The sequence below is a fragment of the Eleginops maclovinus genome, chromosome 3, assembly GCF_036324505.1.
Source record: "Eleginops maclovinus isolate JMC-PN-2008 ecotype Puerto Natales chromosome 3, JC_Emac_rtc_rv5, whole genome shotgun sequence".
NCBI classification, from domain to species: Eukaryota; Metazoa; Chordata; class Actinopteri; order Perciformes; family Eleginopidae; genus Eleginops; species Eleginops maclovinus.
This window is the reverse complement of record NC_086351.1, coordinates 17,947,175-17,960,603: the sequence shown is the minus strand read 5'-3', so window position 1 is coordinate 17,960,603 and position 13,429 is coordinate 17,947,175. Positions and strand designations below refer to the sequence as shown.

The following is a 13,429-nucleotide window of genomic DNA, read 5'->3' as shown; positions in this document are numbered from 1 at the left end:
GCCATGGTTCCAGAACTGAGGCATATTTTTCCACTGTTAAGATGTCACTAAACACATGCTGAGAAGGGTTTCCCAGCAGAAGGCAGATGTCTTTGGAAAGAAAGTTAATATGATGCTGAAATGGTGTTGGTGGAAAATCTGCAAGCACACACTGTGCTGAAATGTTAGTGATTATGATAGGCATTACATACAGTGGTGTTCAAAAGTGTTTGCCCGCTTCCTGATTTCTTATTTTCTTGCATCTTTGTCACACTTAAATGTTTCAGATCATCAAACACATTTAAATACAGAGATAATGCAAGTAAACACAAAATGCAGTTTTTAAATGAAGGTGTTTATTATTAAGTGAAAAAAAATAGAAACCTACATGGACCTGTGTGAAAAAGTGATTGCCCCCCCCCCTGCTAAAACATAAATTAACTGTGGTTTATCACATCTTTGGAAAGCTGAGTTCAGTTTCTCTAGCCACAACCAGGCCTGATTACTGCCACACCTGTTCTCAATCAAGAAATCACTTAAATAGGACCTGCCTGACAAAGTGAATTGACCAAAAGATCCTCAAAAGCTAGACATCATGCTGCGATCCAAAGAAATTCAGGAACAAATGAGAAACAAAGTAATTGAGATCTATCAGTCTGGAAAAGGGTATAAAGCCAATTCTAAAGCTTTGGGACTCCAGCAAACCACAGTGAGAGACATCATCCACAAATGGCGAAACATGGAACAGTGGTGAACCTTCCCAGGATATGCCGGCTGACCCAAATTACCCCAAGAGCGCAGCAAAGACTCAATCCAAGAGGTCACAAAAGACCCCACAACAACATTCAAAGAACTGCAGGCCTCACCTGTCTCAGTTAAGGTCAGTGTTCATGACTCCAACATAAGAAAGATGAGTGGGCCAAAATTCCTCCACAGCATTGTAAAACACTCATTGCCAGTTATCGCAAACGCTTGTTTGCTGTTGTTGGTGCTAAGGGTGGCCCAGCCAGTTATTAGGTTTAGGGGGCAATCACTTTTTCACACAGGGCCATGTAGGTTTTGATCATTTTTACCCCTAATAATAAACACTTTCATTTAAAAACTGCATTTTGTGTTTACTTGTGTTATCTTTGTCTAATTTTTAAATTTGTTTGATGATCTGAGACAATTAAGTGTGACAAACATGCAAGAAAAATAAGTAATCAGGAAGGGGGCAAACAATTTTGCACACCACTGTATATGAAATATTGCAGATTTGGACTAATGGATTTTTTGAATACCCATACTAAACCTAACTCACAAGCCGATTTAATAGTTTTGGGCCCTTTTTTGTTTCAATAGTCATGTTCATATTTCTTTGGGAAATAAAAGTTAAAAAACACAAAATTCATCGAACTATTCATAAACCAAAACTATGAAAAAATACATTTCACATTTTCCATCTGTAATATTTTCATGTACAGCTCTGGAAAAAATTAAGAGACCACTGCAGCATTATCAGTTTTTCCAGTTATGTCTTTGAGTTAAGGGCTTTAAGAAGTTTATTTTTAATTTTTATGTTTTCTATCAACTATTGACAACATTTATCTGTGTTGGAATTCAACAGTCACTGGAATGGCTGCCATACATGTAGAGATAAAGATTTGGAGTGGTCTCTTAATTTTTTTTCAGAGCTGTTCAGATCCTTGTTTATGCTTACAACCTTTTATAGAGAAAAGTTGTGAAATTGTATTAACAAATAAATAAAAACCTGAGAGGAGCTGGTTGGGATTGTGAAGTAGACCGTAGTAGAAGAGCAAGTTAGGTTAGGTTGTATGATCAATGCCATGCGGCAGTATATTTTTCTTACAAGTACGTTTTAGTCTTTTACCTTGAATAATCCTAAACAGGTGAGCAGTAAGCTTAACAGGATAATCACAACCTTGTGTATGCAGATGACCAACAACAACAGCTACTGTGAAAGAAACAACATTATTGTGAGTTGTTATTATTACCTGTTACCATCTGGCAAATACATAAAGTTGGCTTTCTGAAATACATTCAGTAATTGGCATGAATACCCTCTAAAATCTACACTGTGCCAATTATTATACAGCAAAAGCTTTGAAGCTACGAGGTAATGGACTACTGTGCTGTAATTCTTCATGACACCCTCTTTAGCAGGGAATCAGATCCAGCACATGTGCTGGCAATAGAAAGCTTTGCATGTTAGCGTCCAGTTACCCAAAAGTAATGATAGGTTTTCGATCATTTACATTATTTATCGTGCATAAGGAATTTACTGTTTGCAAATTCAGCCACATTGATTCCTGTCTTATCTCTGCAGAGAGCCGTGACCCATGGATTTATACACCAGGTCACACTTGAAACACACACATACACAGCATCCTCGCTGTGTAACAACTTGAACTCACCTTCTAGTGGAACATTCAGGGATCCCAAGAGCGGGCTGAACAGCTACAATCACTCACTCCTGTCCATTATTTCAGTAGCTGTGTTTACGTATGTGCAAACTGTTTATATGTACATAAGTCAAGTGTTAATATGTTAATGTATTTCATCGTTTTAATCTAGAATGTATGTATCTTTTTTACACTGGATAGAGTCCACAACTAATTTCCTTGAGGGGACATAAAAGTTTATCATATTGTATTGTGTCGAATCGCATCTTGTCTTATCCTATCGTATCCTATTGTATAATATCGTACCCTATTGTATCGTATATAACTCATACAGGTTTTTTATTACTGGTGATGGGGGGGGGGGGGGGGGAAAGAAGAGAGGATTTATTTGGAAACAACTATTTATCTTGTTAGAGTGTGAAATGTGCTGTAAGTAATCTGTTATGGGCTTTTCTCTCTTCAGCTCCTGTGGGTTGATCCGAGCAGCAACAAACAGACCATCTCTGGAAGAGTGTAAGAGCTTTTGTTACAGTGGTTTATGCAGTGTACCATTAAACTTAAGCTTATATATGCACAGGCTTCACTTTGTTTACAATCCCTCCGTAACTTCTAAACTTCCCTTGTTTAATTTTATGTTCCAACTTGTAGACGATTGAAGCTTTGCTCTGCTTTGTCTGGCCAGTTTCCGTCTCACTTTATCTTGCCATATTTCCCTGCTTCTGTCCTTGTTTTTTTTCTCCGCTCACCACAAAACTGGCTACTGCTGTCACTAAGGGTAACCAGAGAGTTGAGAGAAGAGACGGATCAGGGCTACTGTGAAAAAGACTCAGGGCTGGTTATGGTTCCCTTTATACAAAAGGTACTGTATTTATATATAACTGTGTCAACTCATTTAAGTGTGACAGGCTTCATTAGGAAAAAATAAGAGATGAAATCATTTCTTTGGCTCAGGAGCAGAACTTGTGGTGGAGGTGTCATGCCCAGAAACAACTTACAAAAAAAATAGAGAAATAATTGTTGTTTTGTTTGTGAGGGACTTGAACTCCTTTACACCTAAACCACACTGAGGACAGCCAAGTAAACACTAATGATGTGATTAGTGATTTATTTGCACATCATGTGCCATTTGAAACTTCAAGAGAAAGAAAGTCAACGTGGCATCATAAGAGGTGTTAGCTTTGGGATTTATAGTATTAAGTATTGGGTACAATAGCTGAAAGGTTGACTCATGCGACTTTTATGATGTATGGCAGAACATATTTCCAATGGACGTTTCCGTTTCTCTTTAAATGTGTTTTGCATGTGTGTTTTTCATAAAAAATGATCAGTTCTTATTTCCCCTCAGCACAACTCATGTCATATTTGGAATTTATTACCAAAAATCGATATATTTTGGCGCTAGCAGGAAACAATAGTGGAAATAAGAGTGTGTAGTTATACACTTCAATCATGGAATTCCTGAAAAGGACTTGTACTATTAGTGGCTCTTTGTTTATATTAGATATACATTGGTGTTCTACAGGCTGAATCTACAGTATGAATAACGTTCATGTCATTGTAAATGCATATTTTAGAGCTGACCATGTCACAGGTAGTGTCTCTGAATCTAAAGCAGACGTTGGATCAGATGAGGATCTCACTTGATTGCGCCAAACTCTGTCTCTGCTCTACCAAGTGAAAAACATTACTTCAGCTCTGTGTTTCACAACATAACAAGCAGCAATATTTATTAAAGAAGAAAACCAGGCTTTGAAAAAAATGTTGTATTAACATTCAAACACTTTGCTATTACATCAATTATTGGATCAAAACAATGTGCTGTTTTCGTGCCGAAAATGTCTCGTGCGCACTAGTAACTATCTTGTTAGAACAATGAAGTTATTTTCTTTGTCCATGTCCGTACATGAGACAAAAGACATGAAGGGTAGACTATAACTAACATTGTGTCTGTATTTGAGGGGATCATTTGCCTAAAATTGAGTTTTGATTTCCTTATTGTACAGATGATTGACAAGGATTATAGATTCTACTCGTGCTGGTTATGTTTACCTATCTGTACGGGACTTTGATAACGATGGATGTTACAAAAAGTTCATCGAGTTGAACTACACAATATAAAATGGAAAGTGGACTGAGTCTTGGTTTGTTTTCATTGGCACATAAACACTGTCTGACCTGTATCACTCAATCTCTCTGACATATTGATCTCTACAAAGCCCACATGCTCCGTGCCTTTTCAAGCTTGGTGAGCATTGTTATGATTCACTGTCTTTAAAGGCCAGAAAGAAGCACATGACAAATGATCACATTTAGAAAATGTCATCAACTTGGCTCACTTTCAAATTAATGTCAGCACTGTTCTCTTTGCCTTGCAAACATTATTTATTTGCATTGAATAATTCCTTCAGGTTCATAGAGTTTACCATTACAAGAGCAGCTAAATGCATTAATTTGGTATATATTCAACGATTATGCCACCAGATATTGTTCTTGTGAGTGAGCTTTGGTATGTCTTTGTGTCTGCACATGATGTAAAAAGCATACATTTGCTGCTGCAATGAAGCACCTGGCATACCCTGCCTGTCTCGCTAACAGGGCCTGACAGGTCTTTTTCATGCAGGTCCAGAAGAGGTAAACACTGATAGATGGGTCTTATGTTATGATGAGATGGCAGGTCATTAGTATCTTCATGATATCCCTTCATCAACCAGATGAGCTATGAGCAATGGCACATTTTAAGCATTTTGGACACTTATATTTAGAGGCTTGCGTTCATGTTATAATAATGAATCAGTTTGTAATGAGTGACATGGATATGACATATAGAGCAAGACCAATTGTTCAAAGAAGTGCTGAAGAAAGGGAATGAGTAACATAATTCATGCTTGTACCACACGACTAAATTCCGTATGCAGACAGATAAAGCGTCCTCTAGTGTGTGTGTGTCTAAGCCCCCGTCTTTGATGTGCCCTCCCTGAGTTGAAAGGGTAACATGAGAACTCGGGACCCACAATGCAGCTCTCACCTGTGTCCTTTGATGATAGGACAGAGGCTAAGTAGAGCAAACCATGGATGTCTCTGTCATGAAGAACACGCACACACAGATACACACACATATTGTCGATGACCCTTTTTATTGTGGTGAGTGCACAACTTAAACCAGTCCAGCTGCCTTTGTTGGCCTTCTGTGTGATGCGCTACTGTTACGGCGGTGGATGGATGGATGGATGGATGTCATACAGAGGTGAAGGCTGCGCTCTCCTCTCTCCATCACTCAGCCCTGGCTGGAGGAGCTACTGATAGCTCAAGACAACAGTACTTTATCAAGACTACACTACTCTCCATAAGTCCATACATTACCATGCCCTTCTTACCAGTTTCTACCTGCATGGCATTGAGTCATAGACTTGGGATTAGCTGAGCATCAATTTATCATGGTCAAAAAGTAATAACATAAATGGAAAAAATCCTTTCGGTGACTTTTTGCAATTTCTGGACTCAGTTTGGAAGCATTTGTATTTGTATAATGATTGGGTTTTTGTTCTCTGTTTTGTTGTGATAAGACTCCTTTTTCTGACGATTTGTTTACAATCATATGTATGGTTGACGTGTATTGCGGGCTTTTGTGTCTTGTAAACTATTAACCCTAACACTCTTTAGAAATCATTCATGCTTACATTTCTGCTTTTTTTAATTGTAAGTTAGCCTTGATTGACATGTGGTCATAGGTGACAGATTTGACCACAGGAGGGAGCAAAAGGGCCATTTCTCATCAACACCTGAGATGGAGCGTTACTGTCAATATGACTCAATGTTCTTTAGTTTTTCTAGTTTAATGGCAGCAGATGTGAGTAAATTGTTCCAAGGACTTTCTATATCTAGTCTTGTCCATTTTATGTTGATCTCACTTTCTCCAAACAGGGGTTAACAGTGGCTGATCCAATTTTGTGTCCAGTCTGCAGCCACAGAGGTATAAATGGTTGGACAGAGAGTGATGAGTTGACAGCAGGATGAGGAGATCCCCTGTGGACAGGTGAACCAGATACTGGCTCAGGTCAGCACAAGGTCACAACACAGAGCCAGATAACTGATCTGTGTGTGTGTGTGTGTGTGTGTGTGTGTGTGTGTGTGTGTGTGTGTGTGTGTGTGTGTGTGTGTGTGTGTGTGTGTGTGTGTGTGTGTGTGTGTGTGTGTGTGTGTGTGTGTGTGTGTGTGTGTGTGTGTGTGTGTGTGTGTGTGTGTGTGTGTGTGGACGATATGGCTTCCATGAGGTAACAACTCTTCCTCACTCTTTCCTGCACTCTAACACACACACACACACACACACACACTCCTGAATCTTTCCTCCACACACAAACCCAACATTTTGCCCAGCAGAAGCAACCCATTGTCAAACCAAAGAGGCGCTGAAGGGTCCTGTCCTCCCGTCACTTCATCCCTCCCTTTATCCGTCCAGCCCTCAGCGGGGGTGACAATGACCTCCGTCTGAAACAGAATAGGTGCTGCACCTGTGGAGAGAGGAGGTCCCGTGCAGGCTGGTTTGATTCACTTCTCTTCTATCAATGTCACACAGCACCAGCGCTCAAACACTAAGTCCAGAATAGATCACAGACCCGTTGCATAGGTGAAGTACTCTTCTTTTCATTTCAGATGATCTTCGGTTTTTGAGTAAGTTGAAAAGGGTCAAGTTTGAATTGAATGAGAGGTTAATGATCCTTGTGGGAAAATGGGTCACTTCAGCGACAGAAAATGATAGGAATATATGATTGTGTTTTTTTTTACAAAGGCAATTAAGGGGTGGATGTGTAAAGAAGGAATCCAATCTAAAAACTAATTTGCAAAATTAAGTGATTTCTTTAAGTTCCTCAATTATTCTGTATATTTTAATGTTTTCTTCTTTTCTGGTCTGATAATAAATATCTGAATTTTTCAATAGTATGCATTGTGGATCTATAACAAAAAGATTCAGCTCTGTCAAGACCACACAGTAGGTCATGACTCCCATTCACTGCTATGAATTTCCTTCTGAAGTTGTGGACAGAACAAGTCCAGGCAAGTCCCCAACACTCAGGAAGTGAAGAAAAGCATTGTGGGAAATGTAGGAAAGAGCTAACAGAAGGTACATTTCTGTCTGTATTAAAATCATAAGATCTAAAGAACAGATGTATTAGATTAAGATTTAAGTATTAGCCTACCGCAGACAAGAAGTCTGCTCGAGCCATAAGTCGAAGTGACAGGTCGAATCAAATCCACAACCCTTTTTGTTGTTGTTGTGAAAAACCTAAAAAAACTAGCTTATCTCCTTCTCTTCAGCTCTTTGAACCTCTCCTTACTCTTTACCTTCCTACTGACTTACTTTTGTATAACTTCACCTATCATCTCGTGGGCCCCTCCTTATATTCTCTCTATGCCAGCCAAAGTCTGTCTCCAGTGGCCAGGCTTCAACCAACAGAGCTCTAATCCTAGGATCACCACTCATCGCTGGGTGACAGAGAGCGGGATCATCCCTCCGCCCACCTCCAGGAATCTCCAGTCTCTCTCTCTAGGCCACTTCATGCAGGGATAAAGATGGGAGGGAAACAAACACAGAGGGCCTAACAAAGATAGACACTGACACATGCATCATATATTGTCTATGTAATTTAAAATGAAAGGGATGGCTGCTATTTATTGACTCAACTGAGCCTGTTTGTGTCAGTTGGGTAAAGGTGAACAAGGCTTGTAGCAACATTTCCCTCATAGCTGACATGATGCCTGATGTCTGTAATATTGAGCTTTACTTACTGTGGGTCCCGAGTTCTCATGTTACCCTTACTTTACACATGCACTTTGATACAGCAGATTAGTCTGCAACAACAGAATCAGGCTTAGCATGATGAATCACATCATACACACACATCAGATTAAAAGTCTTACATTGCTGAAGCACTCACCATAATCCATAGTCTTTGTTTAATTCTGGTGTATTATTGTTGTGACAAGCAAACATCGTAGTCGTAGATCTTTATGGTGTTAAATGCAGAACATTCACACACTTATTTTTACATCCTGCCTGTGCTTCAGCACCTCTTTTCACCCTTTGTCTGAAACCAGAGCCCAGTCTGCTCTAAATGGTAAGTTGTTTTGATTGGTCAACCACTTAAAGATGTCCCGTCACTTAGCCTATCACGTACAGTACATTGTGTTAAATGTGCATACATTAGTGATGTCATTAGGTTGCAGAACTAAAAAAAGGAGTCCAATCGCGTCGAGAGTGAAGGGAACATTGGGATTTTAGTCTTTGAAGAACATTTACATGCACAAAACCAATACAACACAATACAGGAAAAGGAAAACCCCAAAAAGCATAACGGGGTCTCTTTAAGCTTATCATTATGGAAATTAATATTGCATAATTTAATGGCTGTAGAAATAACAGCAAGAGCAATAATATTGGTTCCCTATTATCCATGTATTCGCTAAGCAATTGTGTCTGCCATAGAGTACCATCTCCCCCGAAAATTAAAATGATTTACAAGTCTTGGAAAAAAATCTGTCTGCTATGTGCAGTGTTGTGAACTCTTTTCCAATTGAATTACTGTAGCTAGCAATAGGTAAAAAAGGTTGTTGTGTCAGGTGCATCATGGAAAAAGTTCCCATGCATGGCACAACAGGAGAGGGACAGACCTGTGCTTTAATATATATTTAGTATAAACTGTATTTGAATGTATTTCTTGCCTTTTCACTTGTGGTTTGAATAAGTTGCTCTATTTGTTGCTAATGGGCTCTGAATAAAACTGAAAGTGCCCGGTTTGTCTTTACAATAGCGGCAGCAACAATAATACCACTTTGGAACAATAGGGGTTGAAAAGTGGAGCATTGTTACTTTGAACATACTTAGCATACTATAAGAACATATCATGCAGCTCTTATGCAACCTTGACACAGACTATTACATTTCCAATATTGTTTAACTGAGTTCCCTCTAAACGGCCCTACAAGAAAGAGTTAATAGTTAATAATGGGTCCGGTCATCCCCCCTATTGCACTGACAGCTGCTGTTAATCAGAAAACTGTTAGAGCCTTCACGGGCCACAAAGGAGGGCAGCAGGCAGGCAGGGCCCTCTGAAAATGGAAGGGTTGACTTTAGTACCACTGTAGCATGACAAGATAACACACAGAGCATCTGCTTAGTCTCAGTGATCACACTTTATCATGATCAACCATTTTTTTAAGATGCTGGAAATGTCTCAGGCAAAAATGGCATGATTAAAAAGTCAAACTTCACACACATTCATGAAAAGTCCAAGAAGTGCATTTTGTTTAATGCCATTTAACATATTAGTAATAAAGATCTTTTAGCTTTTTTAATTGTTGAGGATAGAATTTTCTTAATACAGGCTTATCTTCCTGCAATAGTATAGATATTCCAACCCAAAGCCTGAATCTGATTACTGTAGAACAGACAGAGAGGAAACTGGGTATTTAAGGCAACCTAGAAGAGATATCTGCTCAATGTCAAAGCTCACACATAGTGTCGCCATATTATTATTGCGTTTACACACAATTCTGCTGTTAATAAGGTATCAAATAGTTTTGAAAATCAAATTCAGGCTAAATCTCTGAGTCCTAAGGGTTTCCTTCAGTAGCTCTGTGTCATGACAAGATAAAACGCAGCACATCTGTTTAGCGTCAGCGATCCGCCACGGCAGAGGTTTGGAGGGATGAACTAGTGGAGGGGTGTGTGTGGCAGCGGTGGGTGATTTAAACTCATGAGCTGATGGCTCTGCTTTTACTCTTTTGGAAAAGGAGTGGGACGGCCAAAACACATAGAGGGTTTAATACACAGCTCCACATCAAATCAGATCTTGACCAACCAAACAAACACACACAATGGGGAACATACAGTTTATAATTCTATCAAAAACAAACTATACCACCAAATCTCCAAATTTGATTTGAATGATTTACAGTATGCAGTTGTTGAATTCATCACTTTTATAAGGTTCTAGTTTGTTGTCTTTACTACCTCAGCAATGTGAGATGAAATAACAAAGAGAGTAAAAGTCTGCTTGGTTAGTGTAAGACTTCCAGTTAGTTTGATGAAGCCTAAAACTCATATCTTTCCCCATGTTGCTCTATTATCTTCTTTCTCCCCTTTCAAAGATGGGACCTCTGTATTGCACAACGTCCCTTGAACATGCTACATACTCGCATGTAACAGTAAGGGGCTTTTTCACGCGGATATTCAGTCTCTCCCCACATTCCAGTTTGTAGCATTTTCTCTCTTTGTCATGCAACCACTTCTCCTATCTGTCATTAAAACAGCGCCATTTCTTGAAACATGATATAAGAAGTTGAATGAGTTTGTGGAAAAGTTAAATACAAGCCTTAGAAAAACATACGATCATGTGTTTGAGTCATAATTTCAGTCTTAACATTATTATTTCATGAGTATATTATCAATTCCCGTAAAAGGATTGTCGGTGAATCTCTACAGCTGTCTGTTTTAAAGTATCTGCTTGCCTGCAAAGTCACAGGTCTACGTCAGAGAACATTTTCCACCCATCTTTGTGTGTGTGTTCAAGAACTGTATGTGCACATCTGTGCATGTATTTGTTTATATGTGCCCGAGTGTGTGTCTATGTATGAGCTACCTGGGGTCATAACTCTGCCCAGGACAGTTTTATAAAGTGTGGTGCAGCCAGCGAAGCAGCAGTAAATCAGTTTTATTTGCTGTGTGTTGGGGGTCAGCTCTCTTGACACCCTGGACCCTGACACCACAGGAATGAACTGGCCGGATTTTGCTATTGCAGCTGTGTTGTTGTAGGCTGGTAGTTAGAGGGATTTATATTTGCACGACATGATTCACCTGAGGAAAAAATTGCAATATTTTCTTTGGTTGGGAAGGTGCACAAAATGTTTTTTTGTTCTGCTTCCCCTAGAAAATATATATATATGTTTCCTCAAATAACTTTAGTGTTGGAAGGTTAACTTAACTGACAATGAAGAACGGAAACCGTGGGAAACAGCTAGCCTAGTTTCGTTCAAACTTAACAAAAGGAGTACACTAGCAAAGATCATAATGAACCAGCTCCAAAGGTGCTAGTAGGCACTTTTGCTCATCTTTGGTCAGAGCCATGACAGCTAAGCTTACTGACTGCTTAATGTAGCTTCATATTGAACTTGGAGAAGTGAACAAGCCACATTCTGAAAATGTCAAACTATTCCTTTGAATTCATCATGCTTGTTTTTGAATAACATTTGCTGAATTGGACATTTTCACATATGCAGAAAACTACTAAAACATATTTCTTTTAAAAGCAAAAATCCATTCAAAACACAACATCTGGATTGGAATAGACCAAGAGGCATATCTGTCGAGGTTTTTGACAAGGCCAACTCGGCACTTATGCTTTCATTTATCTATCTTTTCAGTGTCGTCGGTCCACCACAAACATTTGAGATGAATTACTACAAAACATAAACTTTAAAGTCAGGCAAAATGATTGAAGTAGATTTTTTTTATAAATGAATATGTTCCTGATAATTGAGGAAGAGACGTTTGTTGTATAGAAGAGTAAACTGTTGAATTTTGTGAATGAACTGTCCCTGGTCCACATCTTGTCAGGTCTAATGGTTTCACTTCGCTGTCAAAGGCTCACCCCACACACACACACAGTCATAGAGAGCACGGCTAGGCTGTGTGGCACACCGATGATATAAACACTATGTGGGAATGCAAACAAAGTCCCTCACTGGTTCTCTCTCTCTTTTTCAGAAACCTCTTCTCAGAGGTACGTTTTCTTGGAGCTAATTCCTTGAGTTCTCAGTTTCAAAGTTACCAGACCTAACCAGCTAGGGGGCTCAAGGGCAATGCCCCCCCCCCCCCCCGAGCAACTCTGTAATTATTGCCTATTTTAATGTTTTCCAATATAATGATAAATAATTATTTATGATGAAAGAGAATTAGCGGCTCTTTTAAAAGTGTTTTAGCCAACACAGTCTGTGTTAATATGTTCTATCTACTGTGTTGATTTTAACTATCCCTATTCTAGCTGACCAGACCTTTTCAAATCAATTACTGTCAGGCCTCATTTATTTTTTAATTATAAACATATTTACCTTCTTTTTCTAATAATATAATCATGGGCAGGCATGTGCACAGATAGACCTCAAAGGGGACTGGAGCAGCTGCCCTTTTTGCCCTCTCATAATAGAAGTGCCCTTTTTCAAAAGTTGTTTTTAATTTACAAATCAATTTAATTGTCTAACATAAATTGTTGGCACATAGAATGTTAGCCGTACAGTATCAGCATCTTTTTATAGCCCGTTATTTAATGCCTTTATTGAGAAGGTGGTACAGTTTTGTCTCCACTTTTAAAAAGTATAGTTTGTCAAAAATGTTCAGAGAAATAGTATTCAATACAAAATATAAATGATACATCAGAAGATTACATGTCTATCCAACTAGATTCCTCCAATGGACTTTGTAAACAATGAAGTGTATAGAGAGGTCCCACCTGTCAACTGTTACACCACTGAACGGCATGCGTGGTACAGTACACTCCCCTACTCTTCCAACAATATATACCGTTAAGGCCTTTACATGCTGAAAGCATTGTCTTTGATAACTTAATTGGCACATCAAAGTGAATGGGATGTTTTGGTAACCGCCAATGTTGAAATTTGTTTTCAGCTGAAGCCAACATCAACAGCCTCCCCTTTCTTCATACATGTCCTGTGTCCTGTGATTATTTGATATCATTTATCACGTAAAAGAATACTTAACAATGAATATTTGACACGAGAAAAGCAGAACCATTAAAACTACCACTTGCAGTCGGACCCCCTGCTGTTTCCATGACAAATTACTTTCCTTGCACTCCTGTTATCTGCAATCGAATGCATCGGGCTACTATAGAAATGCATACTGTGTCAGGGTTGGGGAAACAGGACCCAAGTGCAGTAAATCAAGGGGAAGCAGGTAAGGGGTCAAAAACAAAAAGCGAACTTTATTCAAAAGCTGTTGACGAAAGCACGAAGCAAGGGGAACACAGGACATGAAA

At 39.0% G+C, this 13,429-nt stretch overlaps 1 long non-coding RNA gene across 1 annotated transcript; it reads left to right on the top strand.

The window, feature by feature from the left end:
- The first annotated feature begins 563 nt into the window (after positions 1-563).
- On the top strand, positions 564-2,895 carry LOC134861210 (uncharacterized). Its single transcript, XR_010165384.1, has 3 exons — positions 564-859; positions 2,306-2,481; positions 2,845-2,895. It is a non-coding gene; the product is annotated as an uncharacterized LOC134861210 (long non-coding RNA).
- The last annotated feature ends 10,534 nt before the right edge of the window (positions 2,896-13,429 follow it).